Source organism: Helianthus annuus, chromosome 4, assembly GCF_002127325.2.
Source record: "Helianthus annuus cultivar XRQ/B chromosome 4, HanXRQr2.0-SUNRISE, whole genome shotgun sequence".
Lineage (NCBI taxonomy): Eukaryota > Viridiplantae > Streptophyta > Magnoliopsida > Asterales > Asteraceae > Helianthus > Helianthus annuus.
In genome coordinates, this window is record NC_035436.2 from 35,353,542 (window position 1) to 35,365,668 (window position 12,127).

Genomic DNA, 12,127 nt, shown 5'->3' on the forward strand with positions numbered 1-12,127 from the left:
ATAACGAAGATAATCTCTTAAACAAGTGCAAAAGTGCGAAAATAATCAAAGGTTATACTAATACACGAGTCGGATCCAAGTGATTCATCTTGTCTATCTGTTTTTATTTTTATTTTATTTTTCAGCATTTAGTTAGTTTTTATTTTCTTAGTTAAAAACATTTTTTCTAACTTTTGATTTGATTAGACGTTGAGGATAAACCGGTACTAAAAGCTCTTGTGTCCTTGGACGACCTCGGTATCTTACCAACACTATACTACGTCCACGATGGGTGCACTTGCCCATATGTGTATTTAGTGTTAGTGAATATCGTGTTTTATAAATTTAAAACTTGGCTAAAGGTGTAAAAAGGGCTTAATTATATATCTAAATTATATTACACTACACACGCATCAAGTTTTTGGCGCCGCTGCCGGGGACACAAGGATTTTAAGAAAGTTAGGAATCAACGGCCTAATCATATTTTTATTCTTCTTTTTAATTTTTAGGATTTTCTTAGTTTTTCAGCTTCTGCAGAGCTTAGCACGGGCCGTGCCTGGTCGGACACGGGCCGTGCCCAGCATCGTTACTGGCAGTTTTTAGTTTTCCAAGTTACAGAAGGCTGACCACGGGGCCGTGTCGGTGCAACACGGGGCCGTGTCCAACTTCCAGTAACTGGGATCTGGAAAACAATCACTGTAACTCCGACCACGGGCCGTGTTCACTGAACACGGGGCCGTGGTGAACCTTCTGACCAGCATTCTTTTCTGTTTTTATTGCAGGACTTGGAACCAGACGCCAATCTTACATAGTGTATGAGCTCCAGTTCTAATAAGGACATAAAAGCACCTCTAGAAGAACCCGAACGCTTTCTCAGAAAAAGATTAAAAGCTAAAAACCAAGAGAAAGTTTCGGGTGATCCACCTCCAATGGCGGACCAACGTACCCTCATGGATTATCTACGACCTACCGTAGGTAACCTAGGCGCCGCTATCAATGCTCCGAATGTTGAAGCTAATAACTTCGAACTTCGGCCGCATCTGATACAAATGCTCCAAAACTCCGCAACCTTCCATGGGCTTGCGGACGAGGATCCCCATCTACATATCACTAATTTCTTAGAAATATGTGATACCTTTCAGATCAACGGAGCATCAAATGACGCCATCCGCCTCCGAATGTTTCCTTTCTCACTAAAAGACCGAGCGAAAGCTTGGCTCAACGCCCTCCCAGCTGGATCGGTAAACACCTGGGATGAACTAGCCCAAAAATTTCTATATAAGTATTTCCCTCCCGCTAAAACGGCTAAATTAATGACTGAAATTAATACATATTCACAAGAGGACGGGGAATACTTATATGAAACTTGGGAAAGGTTCAAGGAGTTATTACGCAAGTGTCCACATCACGGCCTTGCGATATGGCAACAAGTATCCACTTTCTATAATGGATTGTTGCCACACACAAGGCAGACACTTGATTCTAGCTCCGGGGGACTTTTAGGTAATCGACGCCCGCATGAAATATATCACCAAATTAAAGAAATTGCTCAAACCAATTTTCAATGGCACACCCCCCGAGGCAATAAATCTATTGCCCCGGGCGCCCATAAGGTCGATGAAAGCACTTCTTTACAAGCCCAAATCGAGGCCCTTTCTTCAAAAATAAAAAAATTGGAAATGACAAAAACAGTCTCGGTTATGGCTTGTGAAGGGTGTGGTGGGTCACATGAAAATTGGAGTTGTGTGAAAGAAACGGACGATCAACAAGAATTGGTAAACTACATTGATAATAGACCTAGGCCGTCGGGTCCTCCAACGGGAACTTATAACCAAGGATGGCGAAACCACCCAAACCTTGGTTGGAGAGAACCCGGCAATAGTAGCAACCAACAAACCCAACGAACAAACTTTCAACAACCAAGAAATGAGTCACAAAATTTCACTCAACAACAAAGTGGACGAGAAAGGCTTGAAGATACTGTATCTCGCCTCATCTCCGACACTGAAAAGAAAAACTCGGAAAGATTTCTACAATTAGAATCAAATTTTAGAAATCAACAAGCTAGTATTCAAAACATAGAAAAATAATTAAATCAAATAGCTCAAAATTTTGCCGAGAGACCGCAAGGCGCATTACCTAGCAATACCGAAACAAACCCAAAAGCGCAAGTTCACCTCATCACGCTACGAAACCGCACCGTAGGGCCTGCAGAAGCGCCGCCGCCAACAGAAGAAACGACACCCACACCTCTGCAGGAAAAGAACTCCCCTCCGTCACTAGAGCCTACCAAAGCTCCTCGAGTTCCGTACCCCGGTAGGTTAATTTGTCAGAAGACCAATGAGCAATTCGCGAAGTTCGAAAGTCTATTAAAGCAATTGCATGTCAATATTCCTTTTATTGAGGTCCTAACCCAAATGCCCAAATACTCTAAGTTCATGAGGGACTTCCTCACTCATAAAAAGAAAATTGAAAATTTGCAATTAGTCAATTTAGGCGAAGAATGCTCTGCCCTCGTACTCAATAAACTTCCCCAAAAGAAAATCGATCCCGGAAGCTTCACGATTCCCTGCTCAATAGGGGAGTCCCCCGTTCGTAATGCCCTAGCCGATCTTGGGGCTAGCATTAACCTCATGCCCTCATCAATGTTTAAAAGACTTGGCCTGGGAACCACGAGTCCTACAAAAATGAGCATACAACTCGCTGATCGATCCGTCAAATTCCCACAAGGTGTCATTGAAAATGTCTTGGTAAAAGTAAGCAGATTCGTCTATCCAGCCGACTTTGTCATACTCGATATGGAGGAAGACACCGAGGTCCCCCTCATACTAGGGAGACCATTTCTTGCCACCGCACAAGCGGTGGTAGATATGAATGACGGAACACTCACCTTGAGGTATGGGGATGATGAAGTAAAATTCGGAGTTGGGAAGAGAATAGAGGACGACGACCCGGTCAACTACATGAAGGTTATTGATTCGAGCTTGGATGCTGCTCTCCGACGGTGTAACATGGGACGCCAAGCATCCCACTCAGAAAATATATAACCTCACATTGGGTCTAGCCCAGGACCCTTATAAACGTGGCGCACCACGGAGGCATTCCGCGGAACTATCCTTAGTCTAGTTTAATCTTTTAGTTTTAATTTGCAGGAATAAAACACACTCATGGTGGTAATGGATGAAAAAGGGAACGAGAAAAATGGCCCCATGCACAAAGAACGAAGCAACCCGACACAAATCCCCATTACAGAAGGGTCAACACGGGCCGTGCTCAACCAACACGGCCCCGTGCTGAGCCACCTGCAGAAAAACGCCCAGTTCAGGTAACTGGACACGGGCCGTGTTCACCAGACACGCCCCCGTGTCCAGGCTTCTGTCTCATTTCTTTAATTTCTGTTACTGGCACCTGAACACGGGGCCGTGTCCGGTCCCCACGGGGCCGTGTCCAGACGGCCAGTAACATAAATCTTTGCTTTTTAACACCACATTGCACATCCAATCAACCTAAAAATTTATTTTTGGGACACATTGAGGACAATGTGTAATTTAAGTGTGTGGGGGGGGGGGGGGAAGCTAACACTTTGAAACTTTGCAAGTCCTAACAACAAGCCTTACACAAAACTCTATTGGAACCGCTAAACACCCCAAATTTTTTACAAAAATTTTTATTTTTTTTACTTGTCTAAAGTTTAAGTTAGGAATCACAAGATTAATAAGGTTATATTTTTTTTAAATTTACAACCGAGAGCGTCGTGATAACAAGAACCAACATAAGAAAATTATGAAACGGCATAACAAGTCTAGTTAAAATTTGATTATATATACTTGATCATATTAAAAACCCATTCCCACAAAAGTGAGTTTTGAGCCTTTATTGAGTATACAAATTTACATATTTAGACTAAATGCTCATTTTTCGTTTCTTGTGTGAATAGCCGCTTGGTTCTTACAACTCTAGAACTTGCCACGACGATTCATTCCCGGTCCTTACCAACTTAAACCCTAGTAAGTAAATGATGGAGGCATTAGGACTAACCTTTTTTTCTTTCTACACCATTATTTTTCATTTTTTTTACCACCTACCCAAAATCCCCCTAGTTAACCCCTTTGAGCCTAAACCTTTCGTTTCTTTACCCTAAACCCTTTTTACCCACCAAAAACCCTTTTTATTTTTCACCCTTTATTTTAGAAACAAGCTCGGTTTTTCGCAAGCTCATTCATTTATGTGACTAAAAAAAAATATGATGATGAAGTTAAAAACAAACAAGGTATGCAAACAAAAGCTTGTTTGAAGAAATACTTCAAAATAAAAAGTCACTAAAAACAAAGTGTGTTACGAAAACCGACGCTTTTTATGCTTTTCGCCCTTTTACTAACCACTAACCCAACCACCTACCTTTAGCCCAAGCCTAACCCTTCACCCAAAAAGTCCTCTTGATATTTTACAAAGGTATAAAAGTTAAAAAGGAGGAGGATTGATTGCTTGGCAAGCCTATGAAAGGCGTAAGTTCCATGCCGCTCTCGAGTGATTCACTAAAAAAATACACCTTCGGCCGAGTGTTGAGTGATTTCTCCCGTGAGGAATGTGAACCTGTATATAAATGGAATTTTAAATAGGCATGTTATGCCCAAATAAGTAATTTATCCTATGAAGCGTTCTAAATAAATCATAACGAATAGGATTGTAAATAAATAAAAATAAAACCCAAAAATATCTTGGATTCCCGACACTCTATGACAAGCCAAAAACCTTCTCTTCTACCCATTCCATTTGGGAGTGTAAGCCACATTTAAAGAGTTTTGCTTGAGGACAAGCAAAAGTTCAAGTGTGGTGGTATTTGATGTGTGTAAAATGCAACATATAAATGACATCAATTAAGGCATAAAACTAACCCTTTTTAAGTACTAATGTTGGAAAAAGAGTGTTTTTGTCTTCCTTTTGTATTTTCAGGATGAAATGAGCTCAAATTCACAAAAGAAGCAAAAAGACAGCTAATTCTAACAAAAATAAAAGAAAAGGAATAAAAGTAGACTGCCCGAACCCTCAACGGCATCTTCCCAATCAAAGAAGAGAAAACAGAAGTCTGAACACGCCCCGTGCTCAGCCAGCACGGGGCCGTGCCCAAGAAGCAGCAGAAAAGACAAACCTGTAGAAGCTTCTATTGCCCACCACGGGGCCGTGTCCAGTGAGCACGGGGGCGTGGCGAAAGTACAGCAGGCGCATTAATTGTAATTGCGAATTACAATTAATGAAGAGAGAGAGTGTCAGACGGGCACGGGGGCGTGTCCAGCGGACACGGGGCCGTGCCCAGCCATCTGTTCAGCCTATAAATAGGAGTGCTTGGTTTCATTCCAATCCATCCCTTGGCACACCACCTCTCTCAAACTTCATCCACCACCCACCACCACCATAACACCATCATCCACCACCATCATCCATTGTCCATCGTAGAGTGTGTGAGTCGTCTCGGGATCCATGATTGATAGTAAGAGTTCTTGACAATCAAGGCCATGTTTGCCTAAGTCTCTTACATCACTTGGTGAAGACAAGTGTTTAGTATAATACTTTTTATTTTTAATCTTTTGCACTTTTTATTTGGTTTTGTATTAATGACTTTAATAACTAGTTGCTTATGTTGAAGGTGATCTTTCCTTATCGTTTGTCCGTGGTGTCTTGGCATTATTTTACTGTCTATATAAAATAAAAGATTTTCACCATTCATATCTCCACGGTCTATATGGAGGTATGTTGGCTACCTGGTCGGGGGTTAAGGGAACGGTTTGGTAAGGGTCTTGCCCTTGTTCAGCGTTTAGAGGTCCTGCAAGGGACCTGGGTCAAATTTAGTAGGATCTCCTTCAATGCCCATAGGTATTGGATGGCGGGAATCCAAACTCTTTGACCCCCTCATAAGTTAACTACTATTAATACTATAACCTGGCTATTTAGGACTGTATCCCTGCTGACTCAGACTACTTAGCCGAGGGTAACGTCACCGCCAAAAGCGGGGCCTACCATAATTTGTAATAACTTAATTCATTATCTTCCAATAATCCAACCCTTTAGGATTGTATCCTTGCTGACTCAAACTACTGGGTTGAGGGTAACGTCGCCTTCAAAAGAGAGGCCTACTACAATAACTAAGATAATCTCTTAAACAAGTGCAAAAGTGCGAAAATAATCAAAGGTTATACTAATACACGAGTCGGATCCAAGTGATTCATCTTGTCTATCTGTTTTTATTTTTATTTTATTTTTCAGCATTTAGTTATTTTTTATTTTCTTAGTTAAAAACATTTTTTCTAACTTTTGATTTGATTAGACGTTGAGGATAAACCGGTATTAAAAGCTCTTGTGTCCTTGGACGACCTCGGTATCTTACCAACACTATACTACGTCCACGATGGGTGCACTTGCCCATATGTGTGTTTAGTGTTAGTGAATATCGTGTTTTATAAATTTAAAACTTGGCTAAAGGTGTAAAAAGGGCTTAATTATATATCTAAATTATATTACACTACACACGCATCATTGTCTGTAGATCTTGTCAGTCTGGGTCTTTAGGGGCATTGAACAATATTTTATATTTATGTCTAATTTGAACCTGAGTTGTCGGAACAGGATTAATTGTTTGGATGTTATCTGTAATAACTTGTTATTTATTCGGGATACGGTATGGGACGTATCACTTTAAACTGAATTTGTATTAATAGTTGTTGTGGAAACTTCTGGACAATCTGTTTCGCTCTATGCCATGCCCCGATGATTCCGCCATCGGTTGGGGTGTGACACCCACTTTTAGGAATTTTCGATACCGGTAGGGTACTGGGCTCATCCCTAATGATTAAGATTAAATAAGTTTACAATTTAGGTAGGGCTTGGAATACAAAATAAGATTAAATAAGTTGACAATTGAAGGGGTATGGTCCCAAAAACCCTGCGCAAGCGCAAAGGACCATACCATAATTACACCCCAAATTCATCTCGAACAAGACCTTGCGCGGCCGGGGCGCAACATGTCTTAGTAAGATTTGGGAAAGATCAGTCATCAGGAACCATGCGCCGGAGAAAAAAAAAGACAAATGTTCAAATTAACACCCTTGCGCAGGCCTGCGCAAGGGTACAATTAAGCTTGAAGATTTAAACAACAGAAGGCAAAGTCTTGAACACTTCCGCGCGCAGGAAATAAGGACTTGAAAAAATGAATCTTTTCTGTTATAACAGAATGGACACGTGGCTAAGGGATTACTGTTTACAGCTGTAGATCTTCTAGAAGGCATTAAATTACCATCGTGCACAACCTCATTTGGTTATAACCGAATATGACGTGGCAAAATCTGGGACCTTCCTTGATGTCACGATGATGGCAACACTTTACATGCAAATCTAGATTAAACCACTTTCCACGTGGCTTCTTCCCAGCCGTTGATCAAGATCACGATCCATGTACATGGATGGGGAGATAACTAACAAATAGAAAAGAGAATTCCGTTATTACCTCTGTTATATTTTTGGCGCCAAACTTCGGTTATAAATATGAAAAGTCAGGTACAATCTCTCAATTCACTTTCACTTACTTTCACTCTTACTACTTCATCTTCTTTGAGATCACTGTACTTATTCTCACGCCGGAGGGTGGTTACGGAGAGAACCCCCATTCTCCCCGCGGCGAGGCTAATGGCGTTTCTGTTTTGCAGTGATTTCCGGCGAAGTAGTTCCCATCAGCAATCGACGAGAGGATTAACCCTTTTATGCAGAAACCGTACCCCCAGATCTGATTGACTCTGGTCGTTCAGATCCGGTGTTTCTTCATTGGCGCCCACCAATTTCTACTTTTATTCTCATCTTCTCGTTCGATTTCTTTCTTTCTTCAGTTTTCAATGGCAGAAGGTCAGTCAAATCAACCACCAGGTCCTCGATCTGAGAACAGAGGCAATTTTGCTTATGCTTCTTGTATCGACGGAATCGTGGAAGAAGCATCCGATGACAATGATGTTCACCGTGATGCGAATCAGGTGAACGATCCTGTTACTCCGGAAGTTCAAGTTGAAATTCCGATCAGTTCAATCCTACCTCCTGGTGAAACTCCGATCTCTTGATTTGTTAAATCTCAGGGGGGCCCTGAATGCAGTTTATGCACAACTTTATGCACAAACCGATCAGACAGCATCACAGGCACGTAGACCTGCAGCTCAGGTGCGAACCCTAACCTCACCTCGGGTTTTACATTATGATTCACCATCTTACATGTCGGTCAAAGCTACAGAAGTTAATTCCTAGTCTCGCACCAGATATGAGTCTACTCATTCTGGCACTAGACGTCGGGATCATCGTGAAGAGCAACACTCTCAGAGATGAAAATATGTTCATTCCAGGCTGGGCCCACGCTTATCGCAAAAGCGGGACACCCAGACCATTGATGAAAACCATCAAGGAAAGCTCATTCACTTAGTACGAGACGTTGGCGAAGAGATTCACCAGATCACTCACGGTAATGACGGTTCAAGCAATAAGAAAACAAAACAGACATACATGGTGCAAGGAGGACCACCGCGCAGACGCAACAACAAACGAAGTCATAATCAACATTGGCGTGAGCAAAAAGTGATTTTTCTGTCGTACCAGGAGGGCCTCAAGAGGAACGACCGGTCGTCATAACTGGTATTTTTGGTCATTGCCGTACTGATTATATGTTTATCAATTCGGGTAGTTCTATGGATATTATCTATGAGCAGTGTTTCAAGCAGTTAGACCCGGAGGACAAGGCGCGCTTGAAACCAGTTGATTTTCCACTATCCGGTTTCTGCAATGAAGCCGTCTTTCCGCTGGGTCAGATCTCTTTTCCTGTTACACTTTCTGATGGTAAACACTCATGCACGGTGTCGGTCAATTTTATGGTTATGCCAGCTACATCCCGCCATGATGTTTTGTTGGGAAGACGTTCACAAAGGGAGTTTAGCATGATCACTTCCATACCGCATGCTGCTTGCGGATTTCCAACAAAAACAGGCGTAACAATTTTATATTCAAGAAAGGAGGTCATGTCTGTTGATGACGAACCTCCAATGAAAGTCGCAAAGCCATCTTCCAACGAACCGGATAAATGGGTACTCAGCAACGAATATCCTAAGCAAACAGTTTTGCTAGGACCTGCCGTGTCCCTAGCAATTCGCGCAAGACTTAAACAGCTTTTGTTCGAGAATATGGATATTTTCGCATGGTCCCCAGCGGATATGACCGGCATACCAAGAGATGTGGCAGAACATTGTTTGAATGTTCGACCTTCAGTAGAACCAGTAGTACAAGGGAAACGCAGTCTGGGTCCAGAAAAGACTCGCGCAATGAATGAGCAAGTTACTGAACTGCTTCATGCAGGAATATTACGAGAGGTTCGGTATCAAACATGGGTGGCTAACCCAATGATGGTTCAAAAGCACAATGGCGGATGGCATATTTGTGTTGATTTCAAGGACCTCAACAAGGCTTGTCCGAAGGATTGTTATTCTCTCCCGCAGATTGACAAGAAGGTAGACTCTCTGGCTTTGTTCCGCTGGAAATGTTTTCTAGATTGTTACAAAGTTTATCACCAAGTGCAAATGAAGGAAGAAGACGAAGACAAGACAGCTTTCCGCACGGACAAATATATTTTTTGTTACACGAAAATGCCTTTTAGTCTCCGCAATGTGGGAGCTACGTATCAACGTCTGATGGATAAAGTCTTCGGAGAGGATATTGGTGTTACAGTTGAAGTCTATATTGATGACCTTGTCATCATGAGTCCAGACGAGGAATTAATGCTCAACAATATTCAGCGCACCTTCGATTCCTTGCGCAAAGTTAATTTGAAGCTGAATCCAGTAAAATGTTCATTTGGCATGGAGGAGGGTAAATTCCTAGGATTCATCGTGACCAAAGATGGTTTCAAAGTTAATCCAGAGAAGGTAGAGGGTATTCAGCGCATGCCATCACTAGCATCTATCAATGAGATGCAACGCCTAGCTAGTCGACTGGCTGCGCTTAACCGATTTTTAGCAAACCATGCTGCCAAATCTTATCCTTTCATTAGTACTTTGCGCAATTGTGTCAAGAAAAGTCAGTTCCAATGGACTCAGGAGGCCGAGAAAGCTTTTCAAGAAATTAAAGAATGCTTAATTCAGTTGCCAACCCTGACGGCTCCGAGAAAAGAAAAACCATTAATTTAATATCTATCGGCATCTGATGTTGTGGTAGGCGCAGTGTTATTGGTGGAATGAGATGGAGTTCAAACGCCAATATATTACATCAGCAAGATGTTGACTGGTCCGGAAACCCGTTATTCAATCATGGAAAAGCTTGTTCTAGTGTTAGTTCACGCCTCGCGCAGAATACGAAGGTATTTTTCTGGCCATGTCATAACCGTTCTTACTAATTATCATTTGGGTCAAATTTTATCCAAACCGGATGTTGCTGGCCGGTTGGCAAAGTGGGCCATTGAATTGGGTGGACATAATATCTTATATAAGCCGCGCCCAGCTATCAAAGGCCAAGTTCTGGCAGATTTCGTTACTAAAGTTCCGGTTGATATAATCCAAGAATGTGAAGCCATACAGAATCCTGTCCCAGTCTTCGACGATAGTGTTTGGAGCTTGCACACAGATGGCGCTTCCAACGATGACGGCGCAGGGGCTGGCCTTCGTCTAGTCAGCCCTGACAATCATGAATTTAGTTACGCCATTCGGTTGGATTTCAAAAGCACCAACAACGAAGCAGAGTATGAAGCATTTCTTGCTGGTCTTCGCTTAGCAATTAAAATGGGGGCAAAGAATTTGGAAGCGCACGTTGATTCTCTGCTGGTTACTGGGCAAATCAACGGTCACTATGAAGCGAAGGGTGAAACAGTGGCTCTATATCTTGAACAGGCGAAAACCTTAATCGATAAGTTTCAAACTTTCAAAGTCACTCATATTAACCGAAGCGAGAACAATCTTGAGGACGCACTCAGCAAATTAGCAGCTACAAGTTTCAAACATTTGGCGAAAGAGGTGCGCATCGAGGTTCTCTCAAACCCGCCTGTTCCTTTACGGCACGTAAACATGGTAGAAATTGGGAATCCATCCTGGATGTCTCCGATTATTATGTTCTTACAAACAGAACTCTTCCGGAGGGAAAGGCGGAAGCAAGAAAAGTTCAGAACAAAGCATTGAATTATGAAATGGTCGATGGAATTCTGTACCGGAAGTCCTATATGGGTCCTCTTCTACGATGTGTTCACAAACATGACGCGCAGTACTTGATTCGAGAAATCCACGAAGGATTATGCGGAATCCATGTCGGTCCTCGCATGGTGGTGGCGAAAATTATGAGCGCATGCTATTACTGGCCTGACATGCACTTGGATGCCGTCGAGACTTTGCGCAAATGTGCTTCATACCAACGCCACGCTCCAAAGACCCTCCGCCCAAAAAAATCCTTTGGTTCTGGTAACAACAGCATGGCCTTTCCAACAGTGGGGAATCGATCTGGTAGGTCCTTTTCCTGATGCGCCTGGCGCAGTGAAGTTTATCATAGTTGCTGTGGATTACTTTACAAAATGGGCGGAGGCGAAACCCCTGGCGTCAACCACCGCAATGGTTATCAGGAAATTCATCTGGGAGCATATTATCAACCGGTTTGGGTTACCACTGCGCATTATCACAGATAACGGTACCAATTTTGCTTCTGACGATTTGCAAAAATGGATGAAAGAGATGCGCATAGAGCATAGTTTTGCTTCCGTGGCGCATCCACAGGCAAATGGTCAAGTTGAGAGCGTCAACAAGCAGATTGTTGATGGCATTAAGGCAAGATTGGGAACCGCAAGAAGAGGCTGGGTCGATAAGCTGCCAAGTATTCTTTGGGCTCATCGCACCATGCCAAAGACTAGCACGGGTGAAACACCGTTCAGCCTTGTCTACGGAACGGAGGCTGTGATCCCAGCAGAAATCGGTCTTCCGTCACCCCGCATGCTAGCCATGGAGAAACAGGACAATGAACAAGAGCGCAGGCTTGACTTGGACCTCCTCGAAGAAAGATGAGAGAATGCAGCCATTAACGAGGTCAAGTATAAGTCAAAATTGAAAAACTACTATAATGTGCGGGTTCGCATATGCACCTTCCTACCTGAGGACTT

General features: G+C 42.7%; 1 non-coding gene across 1 annotated transcript; it reads right to left on the reverse strand.

The window, feature by feature from the left end:
• Positions 1–1,286: 1,286 nt before the first annotated feature.
• LOC118491787 lies at positions 1,287–1,393 on the reverse strand. Its single transcript, XR_004892232.1, has one exon. It is a non-coding gene; the product is annotated as a small nucleolar RNA R71 (small nucleolar RNA).
• Positions 1,394–12,127: the final 10,734 nt, after the last annotated feature.